This window comes from Elephas maximus, chromosome 12, assembly GCF_024166365.1.
Source record: "Elephas maximus indicus isolate mEleMax1 chromosome 12, mEleMax1 primary haplotype, whole genome shotgun sequence".
Classification (NCBI taxonomy): domain Eukaryota; kingdom Metazoa; phylum Chordata; class Mammalia; order Proboscidea; family Elephantidae; genus Elephas; species Elephas maximus.
In genome coordinates, this window is record NC_064830.1 from 32,235,406 (window position 1) to 32,250,290 (window position 14,885).

Genomic DNA, 14,885 nt, shown 5'->3' on the forward strand with positions numbered 1-14,885 from the left:
TTATGATCATATAGTATTAAAAGGAGTAGGTGTAAAATCAGCATTTTAAGGGGTGAGGGATAACATTTAAGGGACCTTTGCTTTATAAAACTCAGATCTTACCATGCCACCAATCTTTGTTTAAAATCTGCTAACAGATCTTGGCAGTCCTCAGGACAGAGTTAAACCCTTGACCTGACATCCAAGGACCTTCATTAGTACTTCCAGCTTACCTCTCTGAATTACTGCCTCAAATCTCTCTGACTCACCTCACCTCACACTCCATGTCCCGGTCACAATGACAGTACACAGTTCCTCCAAGGTGCAAAGTTCTCTCGCTCCCCCAGACCTTATTGAAGCTTTTCCTCTGCCTGGAAGTTCCTAACAGCATTCCCTGAATTTTCTTATCTTTCATCCTCTTTACCTGCCTAACTACTCCTCATCTCTAAGGGTGAGTGGAGACAACATTTCCTCAAGGAGCTTTCACATTTCAGTGCTCCTGACCCTCAGTCTGGGTCAGCGGCCCCTCCTCTGAGCAAATTACAAGTGAATTGGTAGAAGTGACCTATGGGAGGTGTCCAAGGAAGTTTCCACTCTAGCAAACCAGGTACATGATGACCAAATTTGGACAACTTGCCCAAACAGCCTTGAACCAGCCCTGGACGGGAGAGCTCCTGAAGGGTGTGCAGGGATGGTCTCATCCATTCCCAGCTTCCCAGTCTCTAGTGCTCAATAAAGGTTCTCAAATGAGCAGGAGCATCATGCTTGTTCTTCAGTGACGCTTTAGGGACAGGGCCTTTGAGATGCTTTGAGAGAGTCTGGAGAAGGACAGAAGAATCTCAGGAAAAGCCAGCCAGAAAGTAAAAATCCAAAGACCTTAACAGTGGGCTATGTGGCCCTGCATGACCTGCCCCACGCCTACTCTGACTTTACCTCCTTCCGCTCTTCCTCTTGTCCCTTCTACTTCACTCCCACTAGCCACCTGCAGTTTCTTAAAGGTCAAGCACATTCCTACCTCAGAGCCTTTGTTGTGGCCATTTCCTCTGACTTTAATCCCTCACTTTCTTCAGGTCCTGCTCAGATAACTGCCTTGTCACAGAGGCCTTCCCTGATACTCTATATAAAATTGCCATGTCCATTGCCCCAACTCCAACTCTCTGGTCTGCTTTAGTTCTTCCATAGCACTTATTGTTGCCTGACATAATATATTTATGTTTGTTTATTTGTTGACAATCTCCCTCCTGCACTGGAAATTCAGCTCCATGAGAACAGGAACTTTGCTTTGCTCAGTGCTGTGTTCCTAGCACCAACAATAGTGCCTGCCACATGGTATGTGCTCAATAGATATCTGTTAAATGAACGGATGATCAGATGAATGAATGTTCCATACGAGCTAGCGATGAGGAAAAAAGCCAACACTGTGGCCCTGAAAGAACATGTCTTTGACACCTGACTGTCCTATTAAGTGAAGGCCAGGACACCTGCTCCAAATCAACTGACCCAGTTGTCAGGACATTCCTCTAGGCCTCAGAAGTATTGTGGTCTAATGTGAAAACGCCACCGGGAGAAGTTAATTTTCAGCTTCTACTTCATGGGCTGGGGATGGATGGATGTCAAGGGACTAAGAAAGTGGTGGGCCCCAAAGTTGAATGTGATAGAGCAAGCCTTTCAAATGGTCAAACTGAAGATGGCAATCTGGCCAAGCCCAAGTGAAGGAAGACTTCTGTTGAAGAAGAGGTCTGCAATCAAAAGTCTGTTAATAGCTTCTCTCTTCTTTACCTGGTTGGGGTCTATGATAGTCATGAATGAGACCTGCTCCCAAATTTTAGGCACAAGTTTCAAATAGAACCCAGATATGGGATCAAAGTAGCTCTAAACAAGGCTGGGCAGGGAACAGAGTTTATATTTGTTAAGTATTACCATAGACAAGGAGCCCTGGTGGTGCAGTGGTTAAGAGGTTGGCTGCTAACCAGAAGGCTGGTAGTTTGAGTCCACCAGCTGCTCCTTGGAAACACAATTCCACTCTGTCCTATAGGGATGCTATGAGTCGGAATTGACTTGGCAGCAATAGGTTTCATTTTCTGGACTATAAGCAAGAAACTATGCTATATGCATTATCTCATTTACTACCCTCCACAAGTCTATAATATAGGTATTACTGTTCCCTTCTTTTTTTTTTCTTACAGATGCAGAAAGAGAGGCTCAGGAATTTAAATTGATCCAACCAAAATCACTCAACTAATAAATAGCAGAGCTGAGACTGAAATCAGGTCTGTCTAATTCCAAGAACTCTTCTGAATTCCGCTATAGCTCAAGGATCACTCTAGGGAAAGAAACCACAAAAGGCAGAAAGGAAGGCAGTAAAAAAAAAAAAACCTATTCTTCAAAGAGTAAGAATCTGGTATAAGACACAAGCCTGGGATAAAATGATCCTGGAAACTCAGAATTGGAAAATACCTTAGAAATTACCTGCTCCTATGTTCAGCTTTATGAAATGCTTTTGGTTTTAGTTTTCAAAGTAACCCAAGATAATCTAGATGAAAAACAAAAGCTTTAAAAGGAGAGAAGATAGTAGAAAGTAACTCCAGCAACCTGAGAAGGTAACGGGCACGTGGCCATCTCAGTCTATCGGCATCTCCTTCCTGACTCATGATCTTGTATGCGTGGGTACCCTGGGTCTGCTTAAGGGAGATGTGTTAATATGCCAGAGAACAGAGAGCTGAAACCTCACAGATCTCATGTATCATAGAGACATCAGTTCACTGAAGAAGTTCAAGTAGACATGACCCTATTCTTGCACATAAAAAGTGTTCACAACTGTTTAGGAGGAGGTGAGAGAGGAGACAGGTAGCAAGAGGAAACCAAAGTGTTGGTGGTAAGCAAAGAGTGCAATGGGAATGGTGAGGGGCAGTTAGTGCCCTGGAAGTGCTCTTGGATGATAACTCAACGCACTGACTTTGTTTCTAAAAATGTTATAGCAAGTGGGGTGCCAGTCAGGCCTCTGAAATGAGACCTAAATTCCATCTCAACATGGCTACTTAAAAGGGGCACTAAAGCGCTTGGCTGCTAACTGAAAGGTCGGCCTTTCAAATCCACCAAGATCTCCATGGGAGAAAGATGTGGCTGTCTGCTTCCATAAAGATAACAGCCTTGGGAACCCAATGGAGCAGTATTACTCTGTCCTATAGAGTCGCTATGAGTCTGAATTGACTCCACCTCAACGGGTTTTTGATTTTACGGCTACTTAAGAACTTCTGCTTGTCTAAATGTGGATTGGCCAGGATGGGCAGAAAGAAACCCTGATTATGCTTAATCTCAAAATGGATTCTGCAAGAAAAAAAGTAGCCTAAAACTACAGCTCTAATCTGCTCTCCCCCTGCACCCTAAAGATATTAGAGAGCAACAGATTCCACTCAGAATACAGCTATAGAACATGGGGGCCTTTAAACGCTTCCAAATTACAGCTACATTGAAGTTTATGTGAATTATTAATTATGTCTCTTCTTTTGTCTTTACATGTATGCAGTGTTAGAGGGCATGGCTTCTAATCAAAGAAGACTAATTTGGTGAAATCACCATCCTTAATACTTTCAAGTATTCTATAAGGATGCATATTCTGCACCCAAAATATTGGTTATCATTGTACTATCTGCTACAACCAAAGTCAGTTGTTTCTTACCTGGAACTATCTCTTGTTGATTCAGGTTCACTAATCCAGGCTGATGTGACAAATCAGGTGAGCAGCTGTCTAGCCAAGGCAAGCCTGGCTTCCCAAATCAGGACTGTGGCCTCCTGGAGTTCTGCAGCTTCCCTGTCCTTAATGAGTGATAACCTGCTAAAAGGAAATGCAAGTCATGTTATCATGAGAGGGTATTTCCTGTTCTCTTCTTGTAAATGGTATTTGTTAAGGAGGGCAGAAGGAGTCACAAAATCATAGATTACCAGTGTTGGAAGAGATCTGGGTGATAATTTTGTCTAATTCTTTCATCTTGTAGTTGGAGAAATTGAGGCTCAAAGAAGAAGACAGCCTCATTCAAGGACTCAGCCACCTGAGAGTTAAATCCAGTAAATTAGAACAGGACTCTGACTCTCTGTCCTTTGGAATTTTTTAAAAAAGCAGCCCCATGGTCAAGCTGACTTCTCAAACAAGTGATCACTGACCCTGATCTTTATTTTAAAACAGATTTTCAGAAAGGGAGGTGGCACTTTTTCCAGACTGCTGATACACTGTTGTTTTTTTTTTTTTTTTTCTTTTTTCAGGTTTACCCCTGGGAACTAAATTAGTAAAACAGTCCACCTAAGCACCAGGCATGGGGTTAGGATGGCTCTCCCTGTTTTCCATTAGAAAAATATTGTTATGGAACACCGTGACCCGTGAGCACAGTGGTGGGCTTTGTTTTTTAGTGACAGGCATGTGTGCTCCCAGATGGAGTGGGGGTCAGTCTCTCTCTTTCTCTCTCTGGCTTCATGTTTTAGAGAAACACAGAAACAGATATGAACTCTCCTCTCACGGGTCTCATTTATTATGTGTTTTTTTTTTTTTCTGGCTACTGTGCATTTGAACAGCCGCTTCTCTGTGCAGAAAATCAAGCCATAGAAAAAGGGACAGGAGCTTACATTTGTTAAGCAAATACTACCTGGCAAACATACCATGCACATTTTTATAGATATCCTTTTCTATTTTGTCCTCAAAAATTCCTCATGAGGTACCTTTAACTCCATGTCTCACAAGAGTCAGGAAACCAAGCTGTAAAGGGCTAGAATGATCTACAAAGTCATGAAGAGAATACAGTACAGAACCAGAAGGAATCCATGTCTAACTCCTAAATCTATTTTTCTTTTCTCTCATCTAAGCTGTAATGTAATTATTAGGCCAAAACACTAAAACTGTTTTATTTTTCCAGTGTTTTAGCTTCAGCACTGGAGAAAGTCCTTCAGAAACTGTGGATTGTTGTACAGACGTGAAGAATTTTTCTCATTCACCTCGCTTGCAGACAGAGGGGTTCTAAAGGCCAGGCTTCCTGCTGCGCTCCCAGCCTGAGCTCACATGCCCCAGGGAGGCTGGCGCTGGCCCTGGCCGCAAGCAGTGAGAGGGCACATCAGGAAATCATGATTATCAACGCTTGGCGCTTTGTTCCTGTTCTCAGACAACAAGGGATATGGCTGGAGAGACGGGGTGGGGGCGGAGAAAGAGGAAGAAAAAACAGGAAGTGAAGGGGGGAGGGAAGGAAATGATAGAGAAAACAGCAACTTTGAAAAGTCCTTGGCCCGATGAGAAAGTAATTTCTGACCCAACATTTATGACGCAGGCCCTACATTTTGGGAAGCCGGGCCATGACGACAAGAGGGGAGAGACCTTTGCTTCCTGTGGACTTGGGGTGGGCGCCCATAAATGCCATTTCCTACTACAGAGTACAGCCTGAGGGAAAGAACCCTCAGGGGTGAGTGCCCTGAATACAGAGGCTGTTTCACATGGGCACTTGGGTTTAGGCACTGAAGGAGGTGAATTTGCAAAGAAGGTTCCTGGGAGGACAAAATGTCTCTTACCTCTTAGCTGTAGCTGACAGGCCACGCGTGTCACAAGAGTATCTGGAAATAAAAAAACAAGTTGTTGAAGCGATCAGGTTACCAGGAGGGGCTAACCCATCCCCACTTTCTTTTTAAAAGCTGTCAAAACTGTAAGACATTTTTCAGTACGCATGATTGGTTCACTGGACTGGACCCTGCAAGACCCCTGCTGTCTTCCCCCATAAAACGAAGAGGAACAGTCCAGTAGAAAGTTGATGGTCCTCCAGACCACGATGCTAAGATACATACAGAATCTTTTCCTATCCATTCTGTCCATTTTACTTACTTAGAGATGCTTAGAGAAGTTCCCCAACTCCAAATGCACGACATTAAGATTGGCAGTCTCCTGATAAACTGAACAATCTGCTCAAGTAAATTAAAACCCACTGCCGTCGAGTCGATTCTGACTCCTAGCGACCCTATAGGACAGAGTAGAACTGCCCCATAGAGTTTCCAAGGAGTACCTGGTGGATTCGAACTGGTGACCTTTTGTTTAGTAGCCATAGCACTTAACCACTACACCACCAAATAGATTATCGTAACAATATTTTCCACCTCCCTGATAGACACCAGGAGAGGCAGGGCATGCAGGCCACCTGAATAGGTAAACCCTCAGAGAGTAGTCCCACTCACTCTAGCGGTTCCCCTAAGCTGGCTGTGCATCTAGGGAAGCTAATAAAATGTATAGTCCCGATCCACAGTAGGGGCCAAGAATCTTGTATTGTTAAAAAGTTTCTGGTAGAGTATTGAACTTGCTTAGCCTGGCTCTGGTCCATGGACTAGAATTTGGTTAACATGGATCCTAATTCAACTCTCACAATCCACCCCCCCCCCCTTTTACAGATAAGATCACAGAGGACCTAAAAGGGGAGGGGCCCGTTCAAGGTCCCACAGCTAATGACCTTGCAGGGATCTGTCCTGATTCTGTAAATTATTCCCCCACCATCCAAACAAACACAGAGCAACAAAAGTAAGCATATATTTGAGAAGAGTCCAAGCTTTTTAAAGTGACTGTTGGTTTACTGCTTGAGTCACCCATAGGCCAAATGTCTACTAGGGAGAGCAGAGATCAAGCTGGAAAAGAAACTTAAAACTCATCTCAGAGCTCCATAAACAGCATAACCTCACATAACACCAACATTAACTTGCTTCTGTCTCAAGCAGTTGTCCAGTGCTGTTTCCACAGTCCTTCTCCTCCATGCCTGGGGGAGACAGATAGCGCCAGAAACAATCAGAAGGAATCCACATACTTCTGTAACTCTTGACAGCTAACAAAGGACTGTCCAACACACAGTCTTCTTTGGCTATTTTGAGAGAGGTACAAAACAAAGGGCTCATTTTCTTTTTTTTTAACTGCATCAAAAAATTTTTTTTAAAATTTTTACTGTTTTAAGTGATTTAAAAATCAAGTCAGTCTCTCATACAAAAATTTATATACACCTTGCTATATACTCCTAGTTGCTGCCTCCTAATGAGACAGCACACTCCTTCTCTCTCCACTCTCTATTTTCATGTCCATTCGGCCAGCCTCTGACCCCCTCTGCACTCTCATCTCCCCTTCAGACAGGAGTTGCCCACATAGTCTCATGTGTCTACTTAATCTAAGAAGCTCACTCTTCACCAGTATCATTTTTTATCCCACAGTCCAGTCCAATCCCTGTCTGAAGAGTTGGCTTTGGGAATGGTTTCTATCTTGGGCTAACAGAAGGTCTGGGGACCATGACCTCCAGAGGGGCCATTTTCCAATCTTAAAAACGGAGAAACTAGAATCAGAGACATGAAATGACTTACCCAAGGTCTCACAACAGAATTGGAACTAGTGTGGTCTCCTGACTTCTACCTAAGGATACTTTCACTAGTTTATGCCACCTAACTCCTAACCCCTAATCCCATTCAGTGAAGGGACTGAAGAAGAGCTTAAAGCAGCTGCAGATCTTCTACTTTTAAATGGTTCTCAAAGTGGGAGGTTAGGGTAGGAGCAAACCTATGTGAAGGCAATATAGATTGTGAGAGGACTAAAGGACTCAAATAGACCCCATTTCCAACCTCCAGACTGTACAGATAGAGAATCTAAAGCCCCAAGGGGAGAGTCCCACAATTAATGAGGAGCAGAACTTAGGCTCTGAATCAGAAAAGCTCAGTGTGACCTCTTTTCAAGAGCAGCAAGAGCACTGACCAACATAGAGAAGCAAGAAAACCAAACCAAACCAAAACTTGCTGCCGATGAGTTGATTGACTCAGAGTGTCATGGATTGAACTGTGTCCCCGCCCAAAAACGTGTATATCAACTTGGTTAGGCCAGGTGTGGTTGGCCTCCACTTTTTGATTATAATTTTAAGTTGAATGGATTAGGAAAGGATTGTAATGCCACCCTTACTGAGGTCACCTCCCTCATCCAAGGTAAAGGCAATTTCCCTGGGGTATGGCCTACACCACCTTTAACTCTCAAGAGATAAAAGGAAAGGAAAAGAAGGCAAGCAGAGAGTTGGGGACCTCGTATCACCAAGAGAGCAGCACCAGGAGCAGAGTGCATCCTTTGGACCCGGGGTCCCTGGGCCTGAGAAGCTTTTTGACCAGGGGAAGTTTGAAGACACGGAATCTTCCTCGAGACCCAACAGAGAGAGAAAGCCTTCCCCTAGAGCCAACACCCTGAATTTGGACTTGTAACCTACTAGACTGCGAGGAAATAATTTCCCTTTGTTAAAGCCATCCACTTGTGGTATTTCTATTATGGCAGCACTAGATGACTGAGACACATAGCAACCCTGTAGGAGAGAGTAGAACTGCACCATAGGGTTTCCAAGGCTATAATCTTTTTGGAAAAAATACACAGTCACTATACCAAAAAGAATTGGTGGACGTTCAACCATTTCCGGAGGTAACATACGACCAGGAACTGATGGTACTGAAGGAAGAAGTCCAAGCTGCACTGAAGGCACTGGCGAAGAACAAGGCTCCAAGAATTGACGGAATACAAACTGACATGTTTCAACAAATGGATGCAGCACTGAAAGTGCTCATGTGTCTACGCCAAGAAATTTAGAAGACAGCTACCTGGTCAACCAACTGGAAGAGATCCATATTTATGCTGATTCCCAAGAAGGGTGATCCGAAAGAATGCAGAAATTATTGAACAATATTATTAATATCACATGCAAACAAAAATTTGCTGAAGATCATTCAAAAGCAGCAGCAATATATCGACAGGGAACTGCTAGAGATTCAAGCTGGATTTAGAAGAGGATGTGGAACCAGGAATATGATTGCTCATGTCAGATGGATCCTGGCTGAAAGCAGAGAATACCAGAAAGATATTTACCTTTGTTTTATTGACTATGCTAAGGCATTTGACTATGTCGATCATAACAAATTATCGATAACATTGAGAAGAATGAGAATTCCAGAACACTTAATTGTGCTCATGAGGAATCTGTACATGGATTAAGAGGCAGTCATTCAAACAGAACAAGGGGATACTGCATGGTTTAAAGTCAGGAAAGGTGTGTGCCAGGGTTGTATCCTTTTACCATACCTATTCAATCTGTATGCTGAGCAAATAATCTGAGAAGCTGGACTATATGAAGAAGAACAGGACATCAGGATTGGAGGAAGACTCATTAACAACCTGAGTTAATGTAGATGACACAACCTTGCTTGCTGAAAGTGAAGAGGTCTTGAAGCACTTACTGATGAAGATCAAAGACCACAGCCTTCAGTATGGATTACACCTCAACATAAAGAAAACAAAAATTCTTGTCACTGGACCAGTAAGTAACATCATAATAAATGGAGAAAAGACTGAAGATTGAGGTTATAAAGGATTTCATTTTACTTGGATACACAATCAACACCCATGGAAGCTGCAGTCAAGGAATCAAAAGATACACTGCACTGGGCAAATCTGCTGCAAAAGACCACTTTAATATGTTGAAAAGCAAAGATGTCACTTTGAGGACTGTCATGGATTGAATTGTGTCCCCCCAAAAAATATGTGTCAACTTGGTTACGCCATGATTCCCAGTATTCTGTGGTTGTCCTCCATTTTGTGATTGTAATTTTAGGTTAAAGAGGATTAGGCTATTTAGGCTGGGATTGTAACACCACCTTTACCCAGTCACATCCCTGATCCAATGTGACGGGAGTTTCCCTGGGGTTTGGCCTGCAAGAGATAAAAAGGGTGTGACCGTCAAGAGATAAAAGTGAAGCAAGCAGAGAATGGGCACCTCATCCTACCAAGAAAGAAGCACCAGGAGCAAAGTGTGTCCTTTAGACCTGGGGTTCCTATGCAGAGAAGCTCTTAGTCCCAGGAAAGGTTGACGAGAAAGATCTTCCTCCAAAGCCCACAGACAGAAAAAGGCTTACCCTGGAACTGACGCCCTGAATTTAGACGTTTAGCCTGCTTCACTGTGAGGAAATAAATTTCTCTTTGTTAAAGCCATCCACTTGTGGTATTTCTGTTAAAGCAGCACTAGTTTTTTTTTGGGTAGATGACTAAGAGAAGGACTAAGGTGCGCCTGACCCAAGCAATGGTGTTTTCAATCGCCTCATATGGATGTGAAAGCTGGACAATGAAAAAGGAAGACAGAAGGAGAGGAGACGCCTTTGAATTGTAGTGTTGGCGAAGAATACTGAATATACCCTGGATTGCCAAAAGAATGAAAAAATCTGTCTTGGAAGAGGTATAATCAGAATTCTCCTTAGAAGCAAGGATGGAGAGACTATGTCTCACATACTTTGGACGTGTCATCAGGAGGGATCAGGAGGAGAAGGACATCATGCTTGGTAATGTGATAGGGTCATCGAAAGAGAAGAAGACCTTCAATGAGATGGACTGGCATAGTGGCTGCAACAATGGGCTCAAGCATGGCAGTAATTGTGAAGATGCCGCAGGACTGTTCTGTTGTACATAGGGTCGCTATGAGTCAGACCGACTCAGCAACACCTAACAACAACAACACAATCTTTATGGAAGCAGACCACCACATGTTTCTCCCAAGGAGTGGTTGATGGGTTCAAACCGCCGACCTTTTGGTTAGCAGCCTAGTGCTTAACCACTGTACCGCCAGGGTTCAGAGGTAGATACTAAAACTAGCTAACATTTCAAGAACTTATTGTGTGCCAGGCTTTGTTTAGCACTGTGCATCTAGTAACTCACCAAAACCACACAGAAACCACAAAAGGTAGGCATTACTACTACCCCCTTTATACACATGGGGAAACTGAGGCACAGAGTAGTTTAAGTCACTTGTCCACAATATTCTGCTATTAAGTGGGAGATCCAACATTTGAATTGAGGCAGTCTGGCTCAAATTCCTGTTCTTAACTATTATGAAATAAACTAGTTGCCTTCAAGTAGATTCTGACTTGTGGCAGCCAAAAATGTGTCAAAGTAGAACTGTGCTCCATGGGATTTTCAATGGCTGATTTTTTGAAACAGAGTGCCAGGCCTTTCTTTCAAGGCATTTCCAGGTGGACCTGAATGTCAACTTTATGGATAGTGGCTGAGTGTGTTAACTGTTTGCACCACCCAGGGACTTCTTGCAATACACCGTCTCTAATCAGCTACTTAAAAGAAAGAAAGAAAAATAGGGTGAGGCAGGGAGAGCAGTAAGAGAAGAAAGAAAAAAAATGAAAAAGAAAAGAGAATAAAACAAGTATACCCAGAACAGCTGACACCTTTCCTCAAAACGTGGAGGAGAGGAAAATCCCCAGGCAGGAAATAGGGAGTGGTGTTGCGCAGGCAGGACCAGAAGCTTGGTCTCCAGTCCCCCTTGGATGGCCGCCCACCAGCATCAGCCAGCATCAGTGAATGACATCCTGGCCATGCTGTTTACACTGCACCATCTGTGGGAGGAGGGAGGAGGCTGGGACAGGGAGGGGACAAAGGGAGGGCCCGAGATGAGAGAGCCATCAGGGTGGATGGAAGGGATGATGTCTTGGGAACTCAGTTCCCATGTCCCCCAGTGATGGATCAGCTGGGCGGGCAGACAAGCGATCTCTGCCTACATCCCCAGCACTGACAGTGTACTTCCCTGGGGGGTTGTCCCCAGGGACACAAGGCTTCTGTGAATGCTGCCTGATCGCAGCCCCACAGAGTCATGGTGAGGACGGAGGACAGGGATCATCACTCAGTACTTCACAGATGGAGAAAAGAGAGCCAAAATAATAATAGTGACGGACTCATAATGACCATGTGATGATGATGGCAGTCACCACTTGCTGTGTCAGGAAATAAGCTAAATACGCTAAATGCTTTAGGTAAACAAACAAAAAAAACCACCCACTGCAAGTCAGAGCAACCCTATAGGACAGAGGAGACCTCCTCCACAGGGTTTCCAAGGAGCGCCTCGTGGATTCGAACTGCCGGCCTCTTGGTTACCAGTTGTAGCTCTCAACCACTAGGCCACCAGGGTTTCCAAATGCTTGACATAGATTATTTAATAATTACACCAACTCTGTGAGGTCCGTATGATTATCCCCAATTTTTAGCTGAGGAAGCTAAATAGTCTCCTAAAGGTCAAAGAGCCAGTTGGTGATGAGAAAGGATGTGAACCATTGTCTATCTGACATTCTGGCCCTAGATCTTGCCTCTAAATGGCACTGTGCTGTAAAATGGTGAAATGACCTGGCCATGACTGAGCAACAGTGCTAACCCACAGCCAGCTTTGTACTATGGAAGTGCACAGGGGCAGGATTTTTCCTTCAATGTATCATCCATACCAAAAAACCAAACTCGCTGCCATAGCAACCTTATAGAACAGAGTAGAGCTGCCCCATAGGGTTTCCAAGGAGTGACCAGTGGATTCGAGCTGCCGACCCTTGGTTAGCAGCCAAGCTCTTAACCACTGAGCCACGCATTGTATCCATCTATTGGAGTCCTTGGGTGGTGCAAAAAGTTAAGCTAACTGAAAGATTGGAAGTCTGAGTCCATCCAGAGGGACCTCTGGAGAAAGGCCTGAGATCTACTTCTAAAAAATCAGTCATTGAAAACCCTATGGAGCACAGTTCTACTCTGACACACATGGGTCGTCACGAGTCAAGATCGACTCAAGGGACCTCATACATGTAGTAAAAGTCTCTGCTAGCCACTTCGGTATACAGGGTCATGTATAATTAGGATGGTCATCTAATTTATCATCCAAACTTTGAGAGTGAAAGGGAACCCTATTAACAATACCTCTGGGACAACAGACATAAAGTGGGACTGTCCCAGGTACACAAGGACATATGGTCACTCTACACAGGATCCTCAGCCAGACGCATGGGGTCAGTTATTTTTATAAGCAGTTGTGTTGGTAGGGCGGGAACTCTCCCAGGCCATCCCCCGCCTTGCACTCCACACAAACACTCCTTTATAACAATGCCATCTCCCTTTGTTCACCAGACTGTCTCCTAAATTAGTTGAGTTTGTAGGCTTATGCATAAAACAGGCTGATGCAACTTGATTACAAAGCAGTCAGGCGTGCTTTGAGACATAAGGGTGTGACTAGTTTTAACAGTATATTTTAAAACGATGGGTGAGCTTTTCTGCCCTGTCAGCCCAGCCCCGAAATGCCCAGCTGTTCTAATAACCAGCTAGCATCCCGAAAGTGAGGAGTCCGTGGCTCTCTGTCCAGGCAGCCCAAGGCAGCTGGATAGGCAACCAGTGTGAGAAGCAGCTGCAACTCACTGGAGAAACTGCTGTCCACTGAAAAGACACAATGCCCAGTTTTCCCAGGGGCCAGCATATCGCTGGGACCAGGCCTGGCCCTTCTCCAGCCCCAGCAGGTAACAAGTCTGCCTGGAGGCTGGGAGTTTGGCTCTGCGGGTGAAAGACCTGGTGATCTGTTTCCATAAAGATGACAGCCAGGAAAACCCTCTGAGATAGTTCTAATCTGTGATAAGGGGTCACTAAGAGCAAGAATTGACTTGATGACACCCAACAACAATAAACCTTTTAGACTAGGAATCCTCCCTTTCAATCCCCTGGGCCCGGAGAGGAAGGTGACGACTTCGAAAGTCAGTTTTTGTTTTCTCTTTCCTTAAGAATCTGCCTTCTTAAGAATCTCTGGCCAAGCGGAAAAAAAAAAATTTGCGGTTCTTCTGAAACCAGGAAATCAGTTTTGAATCAAACTCCCACATCAATGCAGGTAAATATGAAGCTACTTCTGATGTTTATTTAATCATGAAGCATCACAGGCCTTCTGGTCCAGCGGTTTTCCGGCTGCACTAGAGAAGCCTAAGGGCTGGGAGGAGGAACCTGAGTCCCTGAGGACCATCTCAGAGGTCCCCACTGCAAGGCTCTGAGCTGGCATCCTGCAGTCACACAGGCAGGGCGGCTTTTTATCAGGTTTGCATGGGGCTTTTACAAAGCGTTATTTTTGGTGACAAGGTTTTATAACAAACAAAGTCTGGACCTTCATGTGGCAGCAGTGAAGAACAGTTGTCTAAGAACAGAGATCTGGAGTCAGGCTCACTGGCTCTGAATCACTGAATCCCATCTCTGCTACTTACTGGTTTGAGACCTTGAGCAAGTTACTTCATTTTTCTGTCTCAGTTTCCTCTTCTATAAAGTGGCTATAATTATAGTGCCTATCTCATTTTGTGGAGCCCTGCTAGTGCAGTGGTTGAGAGCTCAGCTGCCAACCAAAAGATCGGCAGTTCGAATTCACCATCTGCTCCTTGGAAACCCTATGGGACAGTTCTGCTCTGTCCTATAGGGTCACTGATTCAGAACTGACTCAACAGCTTTTTTCTCTTTTTCCTGTTATCTCATTGTGTTGTTCTACGGATTAAATAAATCATTAAGTGCAAGAAAAGTTTCAGGTATGAAACCCAAAGTAAGTGTAAGTTATTATTACTATCATGATTATTGCTGTTATTCAGGCAATACCTGATACCTAGAGAAGGGAACAAACTTGTCTAATGCCACCCACCAAGTAGATGGAAAAGCCAAGACTAGAGCTCGGTTCTCCCGGCTCACAGGCAGGTGTCTTCCATTCCGGCATATGGCCTTTCATGCTGGGGACCCGTTATGGGGAGCTGAGAGTGCGAGCGGCCAAGAAAACATGATGGTGACTGATGCAGAGTGTCAAAGATCAAGGAGCTAATGATGGCAACAGAATACCTGCCATTTACTGTGTGCCATACACTGTGCTAAATATGTCATGTGGTTACTTCACTTAGAACTCATAACGATCCTACTGAAAATGGTACTATTGTCCACATTTTACAAAGAAGGAACTAGAGACAGACTCAGAGAAGCTGAAGTGACTAGTCTTATGTTCACGGCAAGTAGGTGGTAAAACATGCATTCGAACCCGTCAGACTGACACCCCACCCTTGCTCTAACCATTGTG

At 44.2% G+C, this 14,885-nt stretch overlaps 1 protein-coding gene across 2 annotated transcripts in view; it reads right to left on the reverse strand.

Moving 5' to 3' along the window:
* The window catches only part of CYRIA (CYFIP related Rac1 interactor A), a 149,800-nt gene that overhangs the window by 85,343 nt on the left and 49,572 nt on the right, over positions 1 to 14,885 (reverse strand). Inside the window, exons 2-3 of one of the 2 annotated variants that reach the window (XM_049902643.1) lie at positions 5,527 to 5,568; positions 3,659 to 3,811 (exon numbers count right to left, since the gene is read on the reverse strand). The gene's annotated coding sequence lies outside the window, so the exon portion shown is untranslated. Of the gene's footprint in view, positions 1 to 3,658; positions 3,815 to 5,526; positions 5,569 to 14,885 lie in introns of both variants that reach the window. The other variant, XM_049902642.1, reaches the window with a different exon arrangement.